At 45.3% G+C, this 23305-nt stretch overlaps 1 protein-coding gene and 3 pseudogenes across 1 annotated transcript in view; 1 reads left to right on the forward strand and 3 right to left on the reverse strand.

Annotated features, from left to right (window-relative positions):
• LOC131588521 (zinc finger protein 850-like) overlaps positions 1-23305 on the reverse strand; it is a 497145-nt pseudogene that overhangs the window by 407815 nt on the left and 66025 nt on the right.
• LOC131588505 (zinc finger protein 208-like) overlaps positions 1-23305 on the forward strand; it is a 911601-nt pseudogene that overhangs the window by 376549 nt on the left and 511747 nt on the right.
• The window catches only part of LOC131588609 (zinc finger protein 239-like), a 204302-nt gene that overhangs the window by 121165 nt on the left and 59832 nt on the right, over positions 1-23305 (reverse strand). The gene's annotated exons all lie outside the window — the stretch shown is intronic.
• Positions 1-23305, reverse strand: part of LOC131588643 (zinc finger protein 850-like) — a 105956-nt pseudogene that overhangs the window by 31991 nt on the left and 50660 nt on the right.

Consider the following 23305-nt stretch of genomic DNA (forward strand, 5'->3'; position numbering starts at 1 on the left):
TTCCAAACGTAGGCCTTAAAATCACCTCCTGCACAGAGCACCCGCTTTGCTTTGTTGGACACCAAAAACTCAGTAACAAAACACATTAAGCAAACAGAAAAAACAAAATTAAAAACAAACACTTAAATCTCGGACCACGCTGGGCAAATTAAACGGTGATGGTACTTAATACAAACATAATGGTTTTTTAGTTCAGTCTCTTCGAGTTTAGGATTATCTTTTAGGAAGGGTGCAGCTCTTAGATCTTGTCTCACAAGGGGCAGAATTCTTCGATCTCCAGTTTCGGCTCTGATCTCCAGCTTCACCTTTGGCTCCAGCTCCCATGTGGGAGTCGCCCCTTTAGATGTTCTCAGTGAAATGCTGGCTTTGGGAGCTCAGGTTACAGTTTCGATTTCCCCGAGGGGGTGTTGCCCACGATGTCAAAGGCAGAGCCCCCAGGGTGGAGCAGCTGAACAAAGGGGTGGGACCGGAGCAGGAGTTACTGGGGGAAGGGAAGGTTCGGGACGGGAAAAGAAGGAGCAAGGCGGGAAACAAGAGATCCCAGACTGCATGGCTGGCGCCATCTTGGGATGTGGGGGGTCTGGGACGGACTTTCCCGGACAGGGAACGGGGAATATGGAAAGACAGGGGGTGAAGGAGGACATGGAACGGCGGGCAGACGGCAGCAGACCGGCATCACTCTGGATGTTCTCCGTCCCTTGCTTACCTTCAGGAAAACAGGGGATGGGATAGCAGAAAGACACTGGCGTGATGGGGAGACATCCCCGAGCCATCTTGGCTTTTTTCACCCTTTGTCCTGCCCTTAGGAACAGAGGAAAGGGGAAGGTACAGGGAGGTGTACACCAAAAAAGAAAAGGGAACTTCACAGAAGACAAAAAACAGTCTACCGGAAGAGCCATACCGTCCATAATCATCCATAATGTTAATATAATCGTCCATAATATTAATATCATCCATAATATGTCTCGTTGGGTGATGTCCCAACATCCCCTCGTGGGTGTTTGTCCCAGTGTCTGGTCTCGGCTCCCACACCTCCGTAAGCCCTTTTCTTCCCCATGCCTGAGGCACTCTCAACCCAGCCTCCCTGCCAGGTCTCTCGAGTCCTCCTTTCCAAGGTGGGGGTCTCGCCGGCTCTCAAGCCATCAGCCGGGGACTTACGAGGTGTCCATGGAGCCGGGTCCTGCTGTTCTCTTGCTTCGCTGGATGCCACGCATGCTCCACCATTTGTTGCAGTCAGCAACCTCAGGGTCTCATCCAGGGAAGCAGCAGGATTCTGGGGACCAGCATGAAACACCAACCGAGACGGGCTCCCATTCATGAAACCATTTATTCAGCATGGGAACAAAGTCAGGTCCAGAACAGAGAGCCCCGAACAGAGGCACAGCAGGGGTTTTTGAGGGACAGAACTCTCAAGGGTCCCCACCTTTGAGGGTGGAGTTCAGGGTCAGGGACCAGTAAAAGCACACCAAGGGAGAACCCCCCAGGGACTCAAACCCAATCAGAACTCCTGGGCTGCCCTTCACAAGGGGTTTGGGGTGGGACAATGTAACTCTTTGTCTCACCTGAGGTTGCTGCCACAGTTTCTTATCATAAAACAAACAGTCCATTTCATTCTAAAATACAACATGATAAAATAATTAACCTCATAGTCACTATAGCCCGTTATTTATTGTAGTGCCTGCGTAGTTTGTCGCGTGTCAATAACCTTAGGGGCATCGACAACACGTGAAACACCAACCATGTTATGTGCATTCGTTATAGAAGTCAATTGTGTCAACCGCCTCATCATCCTCCAATTCATGATGTACAAAATTGCTGATAGAACAAAACTGTTGGAGTCTGGAATACAGACTGTGTGCCCTTGTTTCTGTTACTTAGTTAAAAGATCCAGAAAAACACTGAATTTCATATCATATGAAATTCATGAGCATGTTTTCATGGTGATACATGAAAACAAATGTTAAAGTTAGATAGAAAAAGCTAAAAGTCTAAGTGTGTAGATTAGAGAGTTTTCTTAAGTCACTGGGTGAAAAAGTTAGTTTAGAGAACAGGAGACAAGATGGAGGATTTAGGGTGTTGTCTCTTGTCCCTTCTTTCTTCTTCATGTTCTTCTCCTAGAGGTTTTTGGGTAATAGTGAGTGATTGGTTAGAAAATGCCGCGGTACAGCACACAGGTGATGGGTCATTGGGTCATTAAGAAAAATAATATATGTGTCTATTGTTAATTGGGTAAAAATAGGTATAAAGATAAAAGAACTGCGTAGTTTGGGGCCATTTTGTGCATCAGACACGAAGTGTGCCACAAGGCCTTGTTTGTACCATCAGAAGAAAGAAATGTACCAGATTGCAAAGATTAGCCTTGTGTAACCAGCCTAGAAAGACCTGTTAAGTTTTGTGATGGCCTTCTAATAAACACGAGAAACAAGATTCTAACGAGCTTGGGAGTTTTCTTCGAATCATAAGAACCGAGATAAGCAGGGCTCCCCACAAGGGAGGATCCCAAAAGAATTCAGTCCAAAGGAGGCTGAGAAATCCAAGAATAAAAAGAAAAATACAGAAGAAATGCAGCAGAAACAGAGAAACAGAAAAAGGATTTTTTAGAGAAAAGTTACAAAAACCAAGTAAAACTAAGACAAAGAGGATGATGATGGGATGACACAATTTGTTCAGAACACCGGTAGCAGTCAGTGACCATCCAAAAAGAGTGTCCCATCACTTGTGTTCAGCATCTTTCCTTATTCTTTCCAAAACACGATGTATTCCTTTCACATTGTGGTGAACCGTAACTAAGGTCTTTTGTCCATCCTTTTTGATCTTTTTCCAAAATTTCGATTAAATCCTGGTGAAGCAACAATTGCCTCACCAGAGTCAAGTTCATTCCAATTGGAGCAGCCACTAAATGATGAATCAAAGTGTGATTATACTGCAAAAGATAATATGAAGTAACTGGAGCTAAATAAGAAAAGTCACATCCAATAATTTCAGTAAAATTGCATACACAAAAATTTGAATGATTCTTAGTATCCACTACTATGTTTTCTACAAGCATACTCTCACAAGCAGTTCTCAAGCATACACATCCATTGCCTACATACACAAGCACTGTTTCAGAAGTCTCATTAGGATGGATTCCAAAATGACAGATATTCTGTTCTATGTCTAAACAAATGTCTTGAGTTTTGATTGCATTACTTTCACAGATAAACCCTTGTTGTTCCTGGACAATTCAATTTTCTAAACCAACAGTTTGCCATTTCCCACCAATCTGACAGGCCCATTCCCTATGCTCTAAAGGATAGAGAACAGCTCCATCATGATTCAGCCCAGTGCAATGATAGGAAAGATTGAATGTACTGAAGCATTACGTATTGTCAGCACAAAAGCTGTGGCTCTGTTTGTGGTGGGATCGTAGGTAAAATTCACCAAATTCCACCAAGATTGAAATTCTTTTTCAAAATCCTTGGCATTGTCCCAGACTATTTTCCGAATTTCAGTGGGAAAGGTGCCTTCTTCACCCTCTCTGATAATTGATGCAGCACCTGACTGCATCCACAACTGGGCTTGAATACAGCTAAGAGCCAGAGAAACATGTTTTGGGTAGCACTGAGTGCATCAATTATTAATTTGTGATCATCTACATTTACCATTTCCCAATTTGGTAATATGTTTGATAGCAACCACTCTTGGGTTCCCAAAGCTGTTAAAGATGACCTCAGTGGTTGTTGTATTTTGGTCAAATCTTTAGTTGCAACAGCCAATTTATTCATTCTGAGCATTCTGAACACTTCTGAATCAATACTATTCAAAATTCCTAGTCCTGATCCCACAGCACTGGTTATATCTCTTGTCGTCTGTTTGTGAAAAGAATTGCGCTTTCGCAACCAGGTTGTCCGCCCCTCAAAGGAAGTCTGTAAAAAAGGTGAACAAGCTGGCTGAATCTCTGAGACATTGTTTTGCATTAGTGATTTGACCTGTTTGATAGACCATGCTGGATTAAATAGCATTTGTTGTTGGCCAGTTTTCCTGATTACATACGGTCCAATTTCAGAAATTTTTGGAGTCAATCTAATTGGTGGCTGTGTGGTAGGTATTACAACCTGAACATTAAGCTCTCCCAATATTTGGTATTGTTTTTACCACACACAACTTCGGAGGACAATTGTACAGCCATTAAATTCAGCCAACAATCTTGATTCCGAGTTTCACAAGATATAACCTGGCCACGAGATCCGGTGACTTGACTGTGTACAGGCTCAGTGTGGGATCCAGTACCCAGTCTGCAGCGTGTTGAAACATCATCACCTTGAGTTAACAGGAAAGAAGGGAAAACATTAGTTTTGCCATTCAGCACAAAAGGGGTGTTCACACCATGGTATGTGATTATTACACTTAATACAGGCCTTGCCACAGCATTTATCTTAAACCTGTGAATTAAACCTGTAAATCCTGATTGACCAGCTGGGTTATTTTGCCAACTGCAGGTCACGTGAACTGGTCTGATTAAGGTAAAATTGTACCAGCAGTCATTGGGCTCCCTTCTACAGAGCTTTGTGCTTTCAACATTGTTGGTGCTAGGATCTAGTGTGTAGTTTCCAATGTTCTTCTGGTGGTAACACAATATGAGGGGATCATATTTGTCACATTTCCAATCTTCTGTGAAACAAAGTTTTGCTGAAATATTAGGGTGCAAACTGCTTGTTAAATTCAGTTCAAGAAGGTTACCAGCAATTGTAATGGTGGAGGCTTTCTCATAACGAGATTTTTTTATTTTCCTACATCCTATCTTAATTTCCTCCCCAATTGTTCCTGTTAGCATTCTAACCCAATCCTTTTGATCCCACTCCCAGTCACCTGGGCAGTACACTTCAGAGTTATGCAGTACTACATTGCTAGATTCTGCTGATGGTCTCCTGTTGCTTTATTAGGAACGGCGAAAGAACGACACAGACTCTCTTGGGAGTCCATCAGGAGAATTTCTCTCTGGTTTATTACCTCAGGTCTTTTTTATAGACCGATATGTGAAAAGTACAGAAAAGAAAACTCTTACTGGTTAGTAAACTAACACATCACCATCATTGGTCAGTGGGGTTCACCACCCCTCAACCTTCTCTTGCCAGAAAACAAGGAACAGACAAATAGCACCTGCAAGGCTGTTCTCTATCTCTGAGGATTGTTTTAATTCCTCCTTATGAATTCCCAGGCCACTTTCCCAGGCAAGACTGAGAAAACTATGTGGCCTTCAATTTCCACAGGCACCGTGCTCTCTATTTCAGAGTGAGCATCCATGGTCTCCAGGGTAATGTCCTATGGCAGAGTTGCTGGTGACTGCTTTGGACCACGGACACTCAGTTGGGTTTTGGCCATGATATTGCGGCAGGATGAAAAGAAGGATTAGTAGTGTTATCGTGGCTTATTCAATTTTCATGTCCCTCGGAGTTCTTCTGTGAAAGTAAAAGAAACAACAGATTCTGCCACATTGGGGCAGGAGATTAAAATGAAGGAATTTTCCAGCGTGTGTTTATCCGATGCTCCTTCCCCAGGGCATCAGATGCTACCCACACATACTTGTTCAAGGGAACTTTCAGTATCAGTGGCACTTCCCCTACTGTGGGGAGGTCCACCAAAACTGGCTGACCAGGGTAGTGCGCTGGATTCTTAGAATCATCTGGCCCCCATGATGCAGGGATGATGCTAGGAGCTTTTGGGCAAAAGGCAGTGATTTTAGGACACCCATTCACCCCCCATCTATCATTTACAGTTTTGACAGCTTTCCATAATTGAACATCCCAATTCCCTTCATGTGGTTTCAGGAGTCGCTTAAGGAGACCATTGGTTCTCTCTACAATCCCGTTAGCTTGAGGGTAGTAAGGGGTGTGAAAGGTCCATTTAATTCCCTCATCCTTTGTCCAGTCTTGCACAACTTTAGCAGTAAAGTGAGAACCATTATCAGATTGAATTTCCTGTGGTTTTGGGAAAGTTCCAAACCATCCCTGCAAAGCCTTAACAGTGTTGTCACCAGTGGCTCTGTTAAAAGCATCAGCCTGAACTAACCCGGACACAATTTCTACCCCTACCAGCACAAAGTGTTTACCTCTTGACTGTTTGAAAGGGCCGATATAATCGACTTGCCATGCATCCCAAAGTCCTTTGCCTGTTCTTAAATGCAAAGGATCATCTTTCAGAGGGTGCCTTTCCAGCCGTTTGAGGCATTGCTCACAGGCTGATACACATGTTTTGCACATTTCTCTGGTAACAGGCCACCCACGGGCAAAAGCTTCTTTATACAAATCCTTTACACCTGTGTGTTGTCTTTTTACATGCAGCCACTCTAATAAGTGATCCCAGTCATCTGTAACAAGTTCCTCCTTTAGAGGACTTATTCTTGCTAGTCCATCAACTGCATTGTTCAGGTTACCAGCTAAATCTCCATTTGTTTGATGTGAAGCCACCCATCCTACAGCAAAATTTCCTTGGGTTGCAATACTTAAAATTTCTTGCCATTTTTTCCTTCTGCCACACTGCAATCCTATTTACTTCCCAATCATTTTGTTGCCAAAAAGAGAGCCACTCTGTACATCCTTTAAACACAGCATAGGGGTCAGTGTAAATCTAAACTACAGAGGTATTCTGTGCCTCACGTTTGAAAACGCTCCAAACAGCTATTAATTCACCCACTTGAGCACTACCTTCTCCTTCAGTAACTATTTGTTCACCTGAGGAAGTGTGGAGAGCTACTGCCCGGTACTTCCATACCTTCCCTTCTCGCTTGGCAGAAGCATCAGTGAACCAAGAGTTTGTTGATTTTTTGGGGGAGAAAGGAGGGGCTACCTTAATTACAGAAACAGGTTTTTCGTGGCCGTCAGCCAAGCTCTCAGTTTCTTGTATGGCCAGATTTTTTATAGCTCCTTCAGTGATTGAAAAGATGTCACAGTAATGTTCGATCTGGGCATACCATTTTCTTACTCAAGCCCTCTGTGCCGCCCCGTCAGGGGGGGAGTCCCAGTAGTGACTGTTTTTATAACTTTAAAAGGGCCTCTCAGCACTATGGGTTGTTGTTGTGTAATTTTCTCCACTTCTATGAGAGCTATGCTAACCACAAACAGTCCCTTTTCCCAGGTGGTGTATCTCTTCTCAGCATCTTTAAAGCCGCAGGAGAAAAACCCAACAGGTCTTGTAGGGCCCTCTGGACCCCATTGCCATATGTGAACTGACAGTGCTGAAGCAGCAAACCCCCATTCTACTTGGAAAGGATCTGTGGGATGTATGGGGCCCAGTGCTTGATAGGCTATTGCTTCAAAGATTAATAATTGCAATGCCTCTTCCTGGGAAGGGGTCCATTCCCATTGCATCCCTTTTCTTAACAAATCATAAAGGGGTCTGGCAATTATTGAAAAATCTGGGATGTGTTTTCTCCAAAACACTAACAAGCCTAAAGCTTGTTGAAGCTCTTTCTTGGATTCAGGCATTTTAATCTGATCTGGAGTGGTTAGGGTATCAGGTGGTATACATGTCATACCTCCCTTCCACCAGATTCCCAAAAATTTCACCTCTTGTGATGGTCTCTGAATTTTTTCTGAGGGGATTTGTAGGTCAAGGCTTTCTAGGTGAGATATTATTTTTTGCTGAACCTCCCCCACTACTTCTTTTTCCTCTCCCCCCACAAGAATGTCATCAATGTATTGATAAACAGCTATATCCTCAGGCTTGGATATCTTGTCTAATTCTTGTGCCAAAGCATGGTGAGCTAAGGTGGGAGAGTGTTTGCACCCTTGTGGTAATCTGGTGAAGGTGTATTGCTGACCGTCCCAAGTAAAAGCAAAACGGTCCATGTCCTCTGGCTGTGTAGTTATGATAAAGAACATGTCTTTGACATCTATAGTTGCCATGAATGGGTGAGCTTTTTCTTGAATTGATATTATTAATTCAGCTAAATTTGGAACAGCTGCAGTGAGGGGATCTGTGTTGGCATTTAGCCTGCGAAAGTCAATGTAAGTCTCTACTTTCCATTAGGTTTCTGCACTGGCCACACTGGAGAGTTAAAAGGGGAATGAGTGTTAACTATTACCCCTTGATCTCGTAAATCCTGAATTACAGTTTTGATACCTTCCTTGGCACCAGAAGGGAGAGGATATTGTTTAACATTAGTGATTTTGCTGTGCGGCAGGGAAGGTGCTACTTGGAGCAAGTTAATGTTAAGATGTGATGTGCCAAAAGACCACAATAGGCCGTCCTGATCTTCCCACTGCCTTCCAGCCAAAACATCCATGCCCAATAAATCATTTGGGATATCTCCAAGCACTACTTTGATAGTTAATTGTTCTTCCTCTCCAGGTAATAAGATTTTTACAAAAGCTATTTTCATAGCTTCTGAAGTTCCCAAAGCATTCAGGACACAATATCTTTTCTTTATTGGAACAATTCCACATTTTTGGGCAGTTGTATTTGTTAACGCAGAAATTTGGGCTCCAGTGTCTATTACAAAAGTGACCAGTGTTTGCTTGGGACCAACTATTGCTGTTATTAATAAATCTCCAGTTTGTCGATTGCGGGTGAGCTGTCCAAGATATATCCAATTGCTCCCCCCATCTCTATGCTCACCTTCAATTAGAGACGGGGGTTCAAGTTTCCCTGCTTCTGAAAATGTTTCAATTCCATTGCTAAACTTTGGGGTTGTTTCTGCTCCCTATCCAGAGCTTGTGAGTGATTTTGCTTTGACCCACTGCTCAGAAACTGTGATTGTTTCTGCTCACTGTCCAGAACCTGTGAGTGATGTTGCTTTGGCCCACTACCCAGATACTGTGCATAAGGCTGTGTTGGCTCACTGTCTGGGGAAGGTGGAATGGGTACAATGTACATCATGGTACAATGGGGCTGGACTCCTGCCACCAAGAAACCGGTTTACTTAATTTTTCAAATGGTAGGTTATCCATTAACCCCTTTGGTATCCCCTTTTTCAGCCCCAAGTTCCACCAATACTGTCGGCTAGAAATTTGCCTACCCTTTTCTGTTTTTATGTTTGGAGGGGCAATGTGCCTAACACCCTTTGTTCTTTCTAGCTTTTCCTCTGGGGTTTTTACAGGACCATATTTTCTGTTATAGTTTAGTAACTCTTCTGCAACTTCACTCCATGTCCAAATTTTGTGATTTCCAGCAACTAAATTGAGTTGTGAGTTCGTATGTGGTGAAGGATTCCTGTACGGAGAAAATCCAGGATCAACAGATCTACTTTTATTTTTTGGGTTTTCCAGAAGCCTGTCCAGTCTTTCTATTGGGCTTATGGCAGCTATCGTTTTCTGGAGAAGGATAGCAGTGGGTTTAAGCGATTCTGGAAGGCCACGAATTAAAGGGGTCATAATTTCAGCCTTCACAGGTAACAACATTGGTGATTCAGAACCAGTAATTAATTTTCTTTCGTGAATCAGTTGTAGACAAGCTGCCTTATGAATGTTTTCTAGAATTTGATCTGGGGAGCCAGTCAGAGCTACAGGATCTCCCCTTTCCAGGGGGTTAAGTCCCCCTGCCCAATATGCAGCTCGCTGGGTTAGGGACCATGGGTTGCGTTTATCTCCCGTTGTTAAGAAAACACCATGTCCCCAGTAACCACTTGCTTCTTGTTCTGTTAATCGAATTTGATCTCCCCCTGTGAGAGACACTCGGAATACGTATTCTGTCTCTGACTCATGAGGGAGACGCCCGTATTCCTTTTTCAACTTAGCCAATTCAGTAGCAGTGTACGGGATTTCTTTAGTGGTTATATGTGGATCAAAATCTTCATCATTGATGTAGTTATATTCTGTTTTAATCAAAGGTTTTATTTGGGAGCAACAGTTTTCACCACCATTTTTTACCAAATGTAATTCTGCTTGAGGATATATGTGATTTATCTGAGGAGTTTCTTTTTCCAGTGACTCCTTACAGGAATCAGCACACTGTGAATTTTTGGCACACTCCTCACTCAGAGCAGGTCATAAGAAATAAATTTCATTTTGCAAACTTTCAACTAAATTTTGTAAGGATTGTATAATTACATTCTCTTTTTGCCTTCATCTCGTGCGAGCCTCTACAGCTGATGTAAGGCAAGCTCCCAGTACAGAATAAATTATGGTTTTATTACGGCCAAATTTGAACTTTGACTCATGTTGCAGGGAGCAAATTCTATCAGTTACATTTTCCAGGTTGAACCAATTATTTTGAGCCCATTCTTCCCCAGCTGGGGAGGGCTTAGCATTGTGCTTTGCTAACAAAGCAAAGAATGCAGCTTTATCTTTTATACTAGAGTTTTCAGAGTGTTCACTCATCTTTGTGTGTGTGAAGGGCCCAGTACCACTACAGGGAGGTAAAACTTAAGTTACGCACAAACGCAGCCTTTGCCACGTCACCCTTCGCGTCCCTGTATGGATGAAGAGACCAAATCTGCTTGGGAGGCACCCCTTTAATTCAAAATTCAGTCTGTCTCTTCACTACACCAAGCAGTCAGAATTCATCAAAAACACATAACAGTACACAGAACCACTCCAGGGAGGTAAAACTCAGTCACACTACATCAGACACAGCCAACGCTGTGTTCCCCCCTGCCGTGGGTGGAGAGACCAAATCTGCTTGGGAGGCACTCCTTTAGTTCAAAATTCAGGTTGTCTCTCCACTACACCAAGCAGTCAGCATATAAAAAATCAGTAAGTCCCACCTTTTGTACTCAAAGGTCCCGTGTAAAATTCTGCAGACAGAGCCCTCAAACGAGTGTAGGGGTGCTTTTCACCTGGGCGTGTGCAGTTTGTGAGAAATTCGAGTCGCCTCCCTTGCTTTCTAGACACTGCTCACCAGCGTGGCAGGCTAGGTGCGGCTGAAGCGAAATGTCCTTCCCCTGATCCAGACTGCACAACAACCTGCAACCCCTTCTGTCTCTCAGAATCCTGTCCGTGACACCAATTTATGTCACGATCCGCAAGGTGGGATTCGTGATGTGGTTCTTTTAGTCGGTCTTAGAGTACAAAAGATTATCAGCAAACCAAGGACTTAAACAGCAAAACACACTTTATTGAGTGCTCATCAGCACTAATATGCGATAGAGAGAAAAGAGGAGAAAGCAAAGCATAAGGAAAAGAGAGTAAGGGGATTATAGCAACCAACGTCGAAGACCACTCAGCCGTCCAACGACGCAGAGTCTTCTGTCCGCTGGGGAGATCTCAAAGGAAGGTAAATTTGGGGTATAATTTTATAGTCTTTTGCAAAGCGAGGGGCACAGAGCCAAAAACGGAGGAGATTAATGATCATTGTGATGAATTCCATTGCATAGGCAGCAGGTGTAGGGTACAGAGCGATCCATGTCTTGCAAGTCTTTGCTCACCAGCAGGAATGAGGGTAATGTGTCGTAGAAAACCCATTGCACTGGGTACCACGCAAAAACCTCTGCTCACCAGCAGGAACAAGGGCAGTGTACCATGCAACCACCTGCAAACAATCACTTAGCAAACATCCACCTCAGCTAGGCCCAAACCCCCAAGCCAAGTCCCTTGTGGTATTCAGGGTCTCAGTCTCTGTCCTTGAGACGGCTGTGAGACAGATGAGAGAATCTTCAGACCGTTTCTTACAAGGTTACAGAAGTCCCAGTGCCCATGTTCCATCCCCTCATTTCAAGCTGAAAGCAGAGCTCCATTTGTGACTCTGCTGCTTAATAAAGAATGTAAAAATTCAACAAAATTCCCTTAGAAAGACCCCAGGAAGGTTCACACTGTGAGAGCTCACTCGAGGCAGCCCCAACTCCTGCCCTGGTTCAGTCCCTCCCAAGCCCACTGTGCTTTCCAGCTGCTTTGCTCCAGCTCCCCCCACATCACCATGAATTCCACTGAACTGAACCAAATCCAAATCCTCGTGGGTCAGGACAAGGGCAGGGAGAGGTCCCTCCAAACCTCCCTGGGAATCACCCCAGAGCCCTCAGCCCTCCATCTGCCGATCCCCAGGGCCTCCCAGTGGCTCCCGTGGCTCTCCCAGTCTATCCCAGCCTCTCCCAGTCCATCCCAGCCTGTTCTAGCTCATCCCCGTCACCCCAAATGCCCCCGGGTCCATCTCGTCCCTCCGTGGATCACCTCGCCCCTCAGCCAATCAGAGCGCGTCTCTCTGATGACTCATCAGTTGCCGGGCAGATCCACAGAGCCGAGAGCCCCGCGCTGGACTCGGCCTCCCAGTGCCGCGCACTTCATTCCCAGTCCCTCCCAGTGCCACCACAGTCCCTCCCAGTGCCACCACAGTCCCGCCCAGTGCCACCACAGTCCCGCCCAGAAGCCCCAGAGTCACTCCCACTCCTTTTTAGCCCATTCCCAGTCTCTTCCGAGTTCATTCCCACTTCACTCCCAGACCTCCACACTCTCTTCCAGTGTCCTAGCATCCACTCTCATCTCTTTCAGTGCCACCCCAGTCCCTGCCAGTCCACTCCCAGTCCCTCCCAATGCCACACCACTCTTCACCCATCTCTCCCAGTTCCCCTCCAGCTGATCCCACTCTGTCACCGTTTTCTCCCAATGTCCCCGGCGTGTACATCTCGCTGGTGCCCTGGAGCTCCCAGCCCGGCCCCGGCCGCCTGCTCTGCTCCCTGATGGATTTCTCCCCTGCCCACATCCAGCTGAGCTGCTCCCAGGGCCAGCAGCAGCTCTCGGGCCACGTGCTGGCCACTGCCGTGCTCCCCAGCGGGGACTGGAGCCAGCAGCTCCTGGTGCTGCTGGAAACCGCCCCCGGCAATGCGGGCTCAGCTCCAGCTGCCAGGTGGAGCACGTCAGCCTGGAGCACCCCCTGAGCCGGCACTGGGGCACGGCCCGGCCCCCACAGCGCCGGGGGCAGCGGGGGAGGCACTGGGGGGGCCCAGAGGGGGATTGGGATGAGCTGGAAGAAACTGGGAGGGAGTTTGAGATGGCCTGGTTCACACTGGGGAAGGGATTGAGGTGCTTACGATGGCTGGGAAGGGGTTTGAAGGATGTTGGGGAGGGTGGGATGAGGTTCTGGGGTGCTGGTGGACCCTGGGAGGGAGTTTGGGGGTGCTCGGTGTCACTCGGAGGGATCTGAGTGAGCCTGGAGGAGCTGGAAGGAGATTGGGGATTGGAAAGCAGGGATTGGGATGAGGTTGGTTGTGCTGGGAAGAGACTGGGAGGAGTCTTGATGAGTCCTGGTGGGGCTGGGAAGGGACTGGGAGAGGGTCTGGGGGTCCTGGGGCAGTGGGGAGAAATTGGGAGGGGGCTGTGGGATCCTGAGAGGAACAGGAGGGGCTCTGGTGGGTCCTGGGAAGGCTGGGAAGAGACTGGCAGTGATTTACCAAAACAGTGATATTGAGCCAGTATCAACATCAGTTTGTTAATGGACAAAAACCTCTCCAACAGTTTAAAGTTACAAAGTGGATGTTTAATCACAGCACTGGGTGAGTGCAGGAGTCACCCCTTAATACACACTGCAAGTTGACAAAAGGTTCCAGTGTCTACTTATTTACAAAAGTCTTAAATATCCAAAATACTAATACATGTGCATAATGCTAACACTTCCCATTCCCCACTTTGGATTAAAATACACTGTAATGATTTTAAAATGTCATAACTCCTGCCTGGTTGGCTTCATAATTTGAGGAGGAGGTCGTTTTGGTGAGGAGTCATCAAGAGATGAAAAAAAATTGCTCTTCCTCACTGATCTTTCTACCTTTACAATGGTTGACATTACAAATGACATTTGGTACAACTCCAGTTTCCTCCCTTGTGACTTTGAAATGGGTTTCCAGATGTAAGGTCTGTGATCTTCCTGAACCCGTTTATCGGTTTCTCTTTTCTCATTATAAGCACAGCTGAACAAACATACAATGAAAACAAATTTTTTACCTCAGTCTGAGATTCATTATCTCAAATCCTGCTTCTCACTTAATCATTAACTCTAGTTCCAGTAAGGCCTATCTCTAGCTAAGATCTCTAACTTTTCTCTAATTCTTAATTTTCTAAAATTAGTGACTTCAAAGAAGGTTTCAGAGGGTCCTGGGTGGTCTAGGGGAGACTGGGAGGGTACTTTGAGGTACCTGGGAGTTCAGTGAGAGGTTTTGGGGGTCCTGACATCTGCAGACCCCTCAGGGATGCAGTGAAATGTCACCTGCAGCAAGATGCTGATGGGGATCGGGGGCTCCTTGTTGCATTTTGTCTTCCTGGCACTGGGGCTTGGCTTCTACCTGAGCAAGAATGTGAGAGGGGGTCCCTAGGTTCAGATATCCCCTCCCCTAGAGTGTGTGTCTTCCCTCAGGGCCCCCAAGCCCTGTGTCACCCCCTTTTCTCTGCCCACACAGCCCACAGGCAGTGAGGAAAGGTTCTCTATGATTGAACGTCAACAAATCCAATCTCCTCAAGGAATTCCCATTTTTGGTCTGTGTCCTGATGGACTTTGATTCCCTTGCTTTCATCCAGGTGCCCACAAGGACACAGGAAGATGTGGAGCCTCCCAGCCAGGTGTCTTCCCAACACGGATCACCAGGATCACGGATCACCAGGGCTCTGCCCAACGGGGGTCACTGGGGATCATCCAACGCCGATCCTCCCATGGGGGATGGAGCTGGAGCAGCGCACGAAGCTCTTCCCGCACTCGGGGCACTCGCAGGGCTTCCCTTACTGGTGCCTCTGTTGGTGTCGGGTCAAGTGAGAGCTGTCTGAGAAGCTCTTCCCACACTGGGGACACTCGTAGGGCCTCTCCCCACTGTGGATGCGCCGGTGGACGGTGAGGGTGGAGTTGTACTGGAAGCCCTTCCCGCAGTCGGGGCAGCGGAAGGGCCTCTCGTCTGTGTGAATCCGCTCATGTCTGATGAGAGTGGAGCTGCGCTGAAACCTCTTCCCACACTCGGGACACTTGTAGGGCCTCTCCCCAGTGTGGATGAGCTGGTGTGCTCTCAGGGTGGAGCTCCGCCCAAAGCTCTTCCCACATTCCAAGCAGGTGTAGGGCCGTTCCCCTGTGTGGATCATCTGGTGATTCCTCAGTTTGGAGCGTTCGCTGAAGCTCTTCCCACATTCCCCACACTTGTAGGGCTTTTCCCCAGTGTGGGTCACCTGGTGCTGGATCAGGTGGGAGCTCTTTCTGAGGCCCTTCCCACATTCCAAGCACTTGTGGGGCTTCTCCCCCAGCTCTGAGCTCCGGTTGGATCTCTGGCCGTGTTCCTGGCACTGGGGGGATCTTTCCTCCTCGCAGCTCCCTGGGCTGGGTTTGCAGCCCCTCCTTGTGAGGCATCTCCAGGGCTTTTCTACCTCCTCCTCCTCCATCTGGACACAGTTTGGAAAGGAAAATTCCTGGTTAGGAGGAAAAAAAGAGAGGAGAGCGCCTTGGGCTGAGGGTTCCTCCTTGCCCAAGTTCATCTCAGAAATTCATTGGGCATCTTGTGTCTGTAACAAAGCAAAGGACCAAGATTCAGCCCAAACATCAAAACAATGATGAAAAACTACCCAAACACCAAATTCAGGCAAAACCCCTCCAGAATACAAAGATTCAGCCCCTGCAAAAAAAACAAAGCACCAACATTTAGCCCAATAAAGGTCAGAAACACCAAGATTCAGCCCCATCAAAATCGTGGAGCCCCCTCCCCAGTCTCCTGCATGGCAACACTCCTGGGACTGCACATACAGGGAGGGTGGAACCTTCTCCTGCTTCCTCTTCCTGCTCCTCCTCCTGTGGCCCTACCGTTCCTCACACTCCTCTTCCTCCTACTATTTCTCTTGTTTCACAATCCAACCTTCTCCTCCCACGTGCAGCCTTTGACCATTTTGTTCTTCAACTCTGCTTCTCCTTCCCTTCTCCTCCTGCCCCCAGGCCCAGCACCCACTGCTGGCTCCCTCTTCCCTCCCAGTCCCACAGCATCTGTCATGGGGTTACTTTACCTTTAAGAAAGTTAAAGTTGCTGGGGACTGCCGGGAGTCTTTTCTCCTGACCAATTATCGGTCATTGCTGAGAATTGACAGCAGTTTTAGCCACTGAAAAGTAGAATCAACTTGTGAACCCCACCTTAAAGTGTACAACCAGAACTCTGTGGTTCTCTTTGTTTTTCTGGCTGTGAAATGTAGCAGAGCTTCGGCCTCTCGCTCTCTGCCCAGCCACGTGGCCGGGCGGGGGCCGGGCTGGGCCTGCCGTTCTCCCGGCCGGGAGATGGGGCCTGCGGGAGCTTGCTCCGAGCCAAGCTGGGCCAGGCCGGTTCCTGGCTCGGCTGCAGGTTTTGCCGTGATGGAATTTACCAGAAAACTGTCGAGTGAAGAAGAAGAGGAGCTCTGGGCCTGCAGCAAGCAGAGACACCGACTGCACTCTCTACAGCAGCTATGAGGAACTTTCTATCGCAGACGGCTCCAGCTCCTGTTCAGCAGAGATCACCGAACCATCTACAGAAGCTTGGGCAAGATTTTAACTCTTTCTTATCCAGATGAGACTTGCGGATTGGTCTTTTTGTCCAGAGAGAGAAAGGGAGAGTGATTATCATGAAGAGAGACTTTATAAACTATTAGTGGCAAGAAGGAAAAGGGGCGTCAGGAAAGGTGGAGAATTAAGAAGATGCTTTGGTTGAGCTGAGGTGTCTTTCTGTTGGAACTATGGAGATGGACAGTGGGGTCCTGAGGGGAACTCCTTTAATTCATGATGGAGTATGGGGAGGAATGGAGTGTTCAAAGTGTAAATTTGGGTAAAGAGTGGAGTAATTGTGGTATAGTGAAGTGCTGAGAGATTTGAGGCCTTGCGAGACAATGAGAAAACTGTTTTCTGGTGAGGCTCACAGAAACAGATGAAGAATACTTTTTGCCTTTGACTAACTTATCCTTAAAAATACTATCCCTAAACATCATGACCCATAACACATTTCAGAGTGATGTGGAATGGGAGAAGTGGGCTTTGATAACAGCAGCTCTGGGCAGCTGATATCAAGGAAACCGAAAACTATAACAAAAATAGCTTTCTTGTGAGAAACTCCATAAATTAACAGAAAGGAACTTCTGTTTCTTTACAGAAACTGATGGAAAGACTGTAGAAAAAATTGAGATTATTTAAACCATCAAAATTATAAAGTTCTTATCTCTGTTGTCATGTGAAGAAAAAAATGGTAGGCAGTGAGAAATGAAAAGGTTTTTCTAAAAGTTTATTCTGGTGTTCTTATTCTTGTAGTTTGTCAATAAACTTTCTTTATTCCTTTTAAGTTTTATGTCTGGTTTGCTCTTGTTTTAATCCATATCTCACAGCAAGAAATAAATAATTCATTTTTTCCCCTTTTTGTTAATTACTGGTTCAAAACCACGACAAAAAGGAAATAGCAAAGCAGCTCATGTACTTGTTCAAACGTGGAAAGGATGGGAAGGGGACACAGTTTTATGGTTCCCTCACAGACCGTGGGTTTAACAAATGCTGTTTCTCCTCTCATGTGCTACAGCAACTCTCATCTTTTTACCATGCACCACACCTTGCTGAGTGCAGCTCATTCAGCAGCTGAGCAAGGGGATGCAGGTGGCAGCCAGGCCTCCTGAGCCACAAACGGCTACAAAAGGACAGAGAATGAGGGCACTGAGAGCAATCCCAAAACCAAAGACCCAGGAAGAAAAAACAGAGGCAATGAGTGAATCTGCTTGGAGATGGGGCCAGGGACTTGTACATAAGGCAACAATGGGAGAAATTACCAGTTTCAGAAAATGTTACTAATTGACAAGGACTACTGTTCAGACCAAGTCCCAACACATTCCTGAACTTCCAGAAGAACAAACACTTCACAGAGCCATGAATTCTCCAGAAGCCCATCCGGCCGCAACCGTCTCCGCCGCTCACAACGTCCCTCTGAGAGAGGTAAGGTGCTTTTCGCTCTGCTCTGGTGCCTGCCGAGAAGACGCAGCCAAAGCTTTGCACGGTTGGGCTGGAGGAATTCCTGGTATTGCCCAGGCGCCGTCTGTCAGACAAGTGTGAAAGCGTTGCAGGTTGGGCAGCAGTGGTGTGTGGTGCATTGTAACTGTAACATGGAGAAGCTTAAAGGGATTTGAGGTGGCAATGCCCCCATACCACGTACTTCTCCTTTGGGGTGCTTATTAGCACATTGGAAACAGGGAAACTTTGGGCAAGATTTACGTAAAGTTGATTGATTATTGTAATACATGGTGGCCAGGATATGACCTGGACAGTGGGGAAAAGTGGCCGAGAAATGGATCTTTGCAGTACAACACCATTTTACAGTTGATGTTGTTCTGTAAGCCAGAGGGAAAGTGGGATGAAGTTCCGTACGTTGATTTGTTTTTCTATTTGCGAGACAAGCCAGAATGGCAGGCTGAGTGTGGATTGATGGCAGTTAAGGCACGTGTGAGTGATAAATGTGAGCTTTGTGTAAAAGGAAAAAGTTGTTTAGAGCGCCTGGCATTAAAAGAAAGTTTGTGTCAGGGGAAAGAGAGGGATGTTGATTTACAAGTGGTTTCAGCAGAACCAAAAGAACCCGATTTTGTTTTGTCTACCTCCACTTCACCCAATCCTATTTCACCTAACCCTATCTCGCCTAATCCCACTTCACCTTTTCCTCTTTATCCTCCTCTACCGCCTTCACCTGATCCTTCTTCTCCGGGAGATGATCAAAATCTAACCGTGATACAAGGAAATGTTAAAAATTCTGGGGAGGAAGATAGCAGTAGTGGGGTGATGATAATAAATCAGCGACACCGGTATCCCATCGGACTCGGTCACAGCTTGCTCCGGTTCTGGGTAGAACGGGAAAAGATTTGGGCAGACAAAGGCAGACTGTGATTGCCCCCTTGAGACAAGGAGTAGGAGTAGAAGGGCTGGTGTTTGTGGAAGTTCCTTTTTCACCCACAGACTTGATAATTTGGAAACAATCAGCTGGAACTTAGAGAGAAAATCCTGATAAAGTAGCAGGGGTGGTAAAAAGGATTATGAAAACTCAGAATCCAGATTGGGATGATATACAAGTAATAGTGCAGAATTTAATGGACTCTGCTGAGAAAGAGATGGTGCTTAGAGCAGCCAAGGAGAAGGTGAGAGAAGATCTCAGAACTGGGGTGGTGATGGCAACTTTAGATGAGAACTTTCCAACCGAGGATCCAGGGTGGGATCCCAATGCCTTTGGGGACATGCGGAGGCTGAAGAGGTATCAAGAGTGGCTCCAGACAGGGGTTTGGAATGCTGTACCTAAGGTTATGAATTGGTCTAAATTGTATGAGATAAGACAGGAAAAGAAAGAATCCCCTGCTGCATTTTTGGAAAGGCTTAAGGAGGCAGCAAGAAAGTATACAGATCTTCAACCAGAAACAGAACAAGCGAATGTTCAGCTTGCGTTCATTTTTCTTGGGCAGTCGCAGGATGATATTAGGAGAAAATTGCAGAAGTCAGAAGGAGAAGATTCAAGGAATTTGAATCAATTACTTGAAGTGGCTTGGAAAGTATACAATAACAGGGAAAAGGAAGCTAGTAAAAAGCAGCAGCAAAATCTTTTGGCAGTGATCCAAGGAAGAGAGAATCCAGGTTTCAGAGGATGCGGCAGAGGTGGTCATGGGCTGGGGAGGGGCGGACTTGGCAGAGGACGAGGGGGATGGGTTTTGCCAAGATTGGGGTTAAATCAATGTGATTATTGTAGACAAGAGGGGCACTGAAAAAATGAATGCCCAAATTGGTCTAACCAGGGCAATCAGTTCAATCAGAATCAAGATGCTTCCAAATTAATGGTGCTGGGGGAGTACAGCAGCTGACTAGAATCGGAACAAAAACCAATACAAGAACCTTTAGTAACTATACAATTGGGAGATAAAGAAGTAAAATTTCTGGTGGATACGGGGGCTACATATTCTGTGCTAAATTATCTAAAAGGGCAAACTGGAGACAAAACAGCAACAACTGTTGGAGCCACAGGGAAGGAAGAGAATCGACCATTCCTGCAACCCCTGGATTTGTGTTTTGGAAACAAAGTGTTAACACATGAATTTTTAGATATGCCTGAGTGTTCAATTCCACTTTGAGGATGAGATTTATTAGCAAAATTTGATGCAGTGATACCTTTTAAAAACAGGGAGCTTTTAATGAAAATACCTGAATCAAAGACAGGACAAATCTTAATGATAAAAGAAAAACCAGTCCCTACTATCCCTCGGGAAGTAGAGGATGCAGCAATTCCCTCTGTATGGGAAACAGACATACCAGGAAAATCTAAGCTGGCACAACCAGTACATGTAGAACGAAAAGAAGGAGCAAAAGCTGTCCAGGTTAAACAGTATCCCATAAAGCCAGAAGCACGGCAAGGAATAGTAAAGATTATTGAATAGTTTTTGAAGTACCAAATTTTAGAAGAATGTGAATCAGAATTGAATACACCAATATTTCCAGTGAAGAAATCAAATGGTGAGTACAGACTAGTACAGGATTTAAGAGCAATAAATGGAATAACTAAAGATATTTACTCAGTGATAGCTAATCCTTACACATTGTTGACATCTGTGAAAGAGAAATAGAAATGGTTTACTGTAAGTGATTTAAAAGATGCCTTTTTCTGCATAGCCCTTGACAAAGAAAGTAGGAAACTGTTTGCCTTTGACTGGGAAAATCCAGACAATGGAAGGAAAACCCAGCTCACCTGGACACGACTCCCACAAGGATACAAGAACAGTCCAACCCTATTTGGAAGCCAGCTGGTGAAGGAGCTGGAGATCTGGAACGAGAATGGGCAAGTACCATGAGAACAATACCTGCTGTTACAGTATGTTGATGATATACTGACAGCTACAGAAGAGAAAATAACCTGCATAAAGGTAACAATTGAAATTTTAAATCAGCTGGGAATGGGAGGATATAAGGTGTCTAAAGAAAAGGCACAAACTGCCTGGCAGACTGTGATTTACCTGGGATGTGAAATCTCACAAGGGCAATGTAAGCTGGGTACTAATCGTATTCAAGCTATTTGTGCTATTCCAGAACCCCAGAACATGCATGAGCAGTGAGTTTTCCTTGGGATGACTTCCCCCCGGGAGATGAAGTGTACGTTAAAAGCTGGAACGAAGAACCATTAAAAGAAAGGTGGAATGGACCCTATCAGGTACTGTTAACTACCTTGACAGCAGTCAAAGGAGCTGGACTGGATCCCTGCATACATTACACCAGGGTGAAGAAGGTTTCCCCTGCACTGTGGACTGCACAAACTGTAGGGCCAACAAAGCTGCAGATAAAGCGGGTTTGATTGTTTCAAATGTCTAGGTTGCTAGTGACTGTAATGGGGATTATTTTATGGCCTTTAGGGCCATCAGCTGGAATCAATGTTACCTTGGGATGTGAAATACAAAAGGATCAGCTGACAACTCTTTGTTTTAGAATGAAGATGGATGTGGGGGTGCAGCCAGAAACACAAGTGATAAAAGTCTCTAATACTATCCAGGCAGAAAATGGGATGATTGCATTAATTAAAGATTTGGCCAACGTGCAAAACACCAGCAAAATAACTGCCTGTCTGCCAATACCAAAAGCAGCAGGAGACCCAATAAATTGGGGAATTATAACATCAAAATTTCCTGAAATACAAAAGAATAAAAATGAAAATGTGAGCTGTGTATTGCAAATAGATTACGAGTACCCAAATAAGACAGCGTTTGAAAATGCTGAGAAGCCAAAGTATTCATCTACATGGGATTGTCATGAAAATGGAGGAAAGTATGAACCAAAACTAGGCTGGGATGGGAGATCAGGGAATTATGGATGGTGTTATGAAAAGATAGCCAAGGTCATTGAAGACAAGATTCCAGTATCGAAGTGGAAGTGTGAAGGACAGGAAGGAAAAGAACGGGCTGAAGCCTGGGACAGTGCATGGTCAATGAGTGCTTCAGAAATTCCAATCTATGGCAGATAGCCCTTGGTGCATTAAGTGGGAAGGCTCTGAAAATGAAACAGATCCAGGGGTATGGAACACTGCAACCAGTAGTGGAATGGAGGCAGACAAAGTGAATTGGTGGGTATGGAACAAAACTTATGACTGTACTTCTGATGATGAAGAAATAAAACAAATGCCACTGCTAGTGGTAGCTCTGCAAATTGGATGTGTCTGCAGAGGAATCAAACATAAACAAGGTGAAATAAATGACAAGACAGGACAAGTGATCCAAAAGGTAATATGGAGCACAAGTACAATTCAGAGTCCAGGCCAATTTGTATGGGCAGCAAGCGATGGCACCGGGACAACACATCTGCCTGTAGGTGAAAAAGTAAAAGAGATTACTTTAGGCCTCCCCACCTTATGCCCAATTTGGAAAAGGTCCCCATTCAAGGGAGAGCATGAACTTCTGCAAATAATGACGAGACAAGAAGTTCAGGAAAACAAAATTGAAGATAAAGAAAGATGGCAGCAACCCTCCAGTAGTGTAAAATTTGAGTGGGCTCTGGAATCCTTGTTTGGTCCAATAGCAAATTATAACAATAGAAAGATGTTGTACAAACTTACAGGTCAGGTAGAAAGAGATTGGCAAGAGTTACCAAAGAGGAATTTAGAGAGCTAAATGTACAATGACAAGCCACAACTAAAATGACCCTGCAAAACAGATTGGCTTTAGATATGTTATTGTTGAAAGAACACGGAGTATGCAGGTACCTAAAAGGACAAATTGATCACTGCTGCATCCACATCCCAAATGGAACTGCAGATGTAGAACATGACATTAATCAATTAAAACAAACAGAACATGAAGCACAGAAAGAGAAAGAAGATCTGACCACAAGTTGGGTAGATAAAAGTTTTGAGGCGTAAGGATGGAATGTGAGCTCTTGGATCAAATCTATTTTTGAGAGACTGATAATCCTACTAATTGTGTTCTTAGCAATCTGGTTAATCTGTGCAGTTCTGAAAGGAGAGATAAAGAAAAGAGTATCCTGGAACCAGAAGATAATAAAGGCACTGACACGGGACAGAGATCCACATCCACATTTGTCATCTCCAAGTCCTCCAGAGTGTAACAACGCTTACGACAACTGTGGATTCGAAGATGAACATCAAGTATAAACTCAGAAAAAGGACTGTATATAGCGAAAGCATTACACTTATTATAGTAAAGTGAAATACTTTCAAAGAGATGAAATATGTTACTATGGGGTTAAATGTTTCTGAAAATGTTTCTTAAAATCTTGTAGAGGTAGGCCACAAGAATGCTTGGTATTAGGGATGGACTAGCAAGCTGCAATGTTTACGGTAATGGGAACTGGTACTTGGGGTCTCCAAGATACCCACCCAGAGATAAGATTCGGACATGTTCGTGCAAGGATGAGCTAACTCTCATGAAGCAATATAGATAAAGTTAATCAACCAATATTAATGAAG

Source organism: Poecile atricapillus, chromosome 26 (assembly GCF_030490865.1).
Source record: "Poecile atricapillus isolate bPoeAtr1 chromosome 26, bPoeAtr1.hap1, whole genome shotgun sequence".
Taxonomy (NCBI): Eukaryota; Metazoa; Chordata; class Aves; order Passeriformes; family Paridae; genus Poecile; species Poecile atricapillus.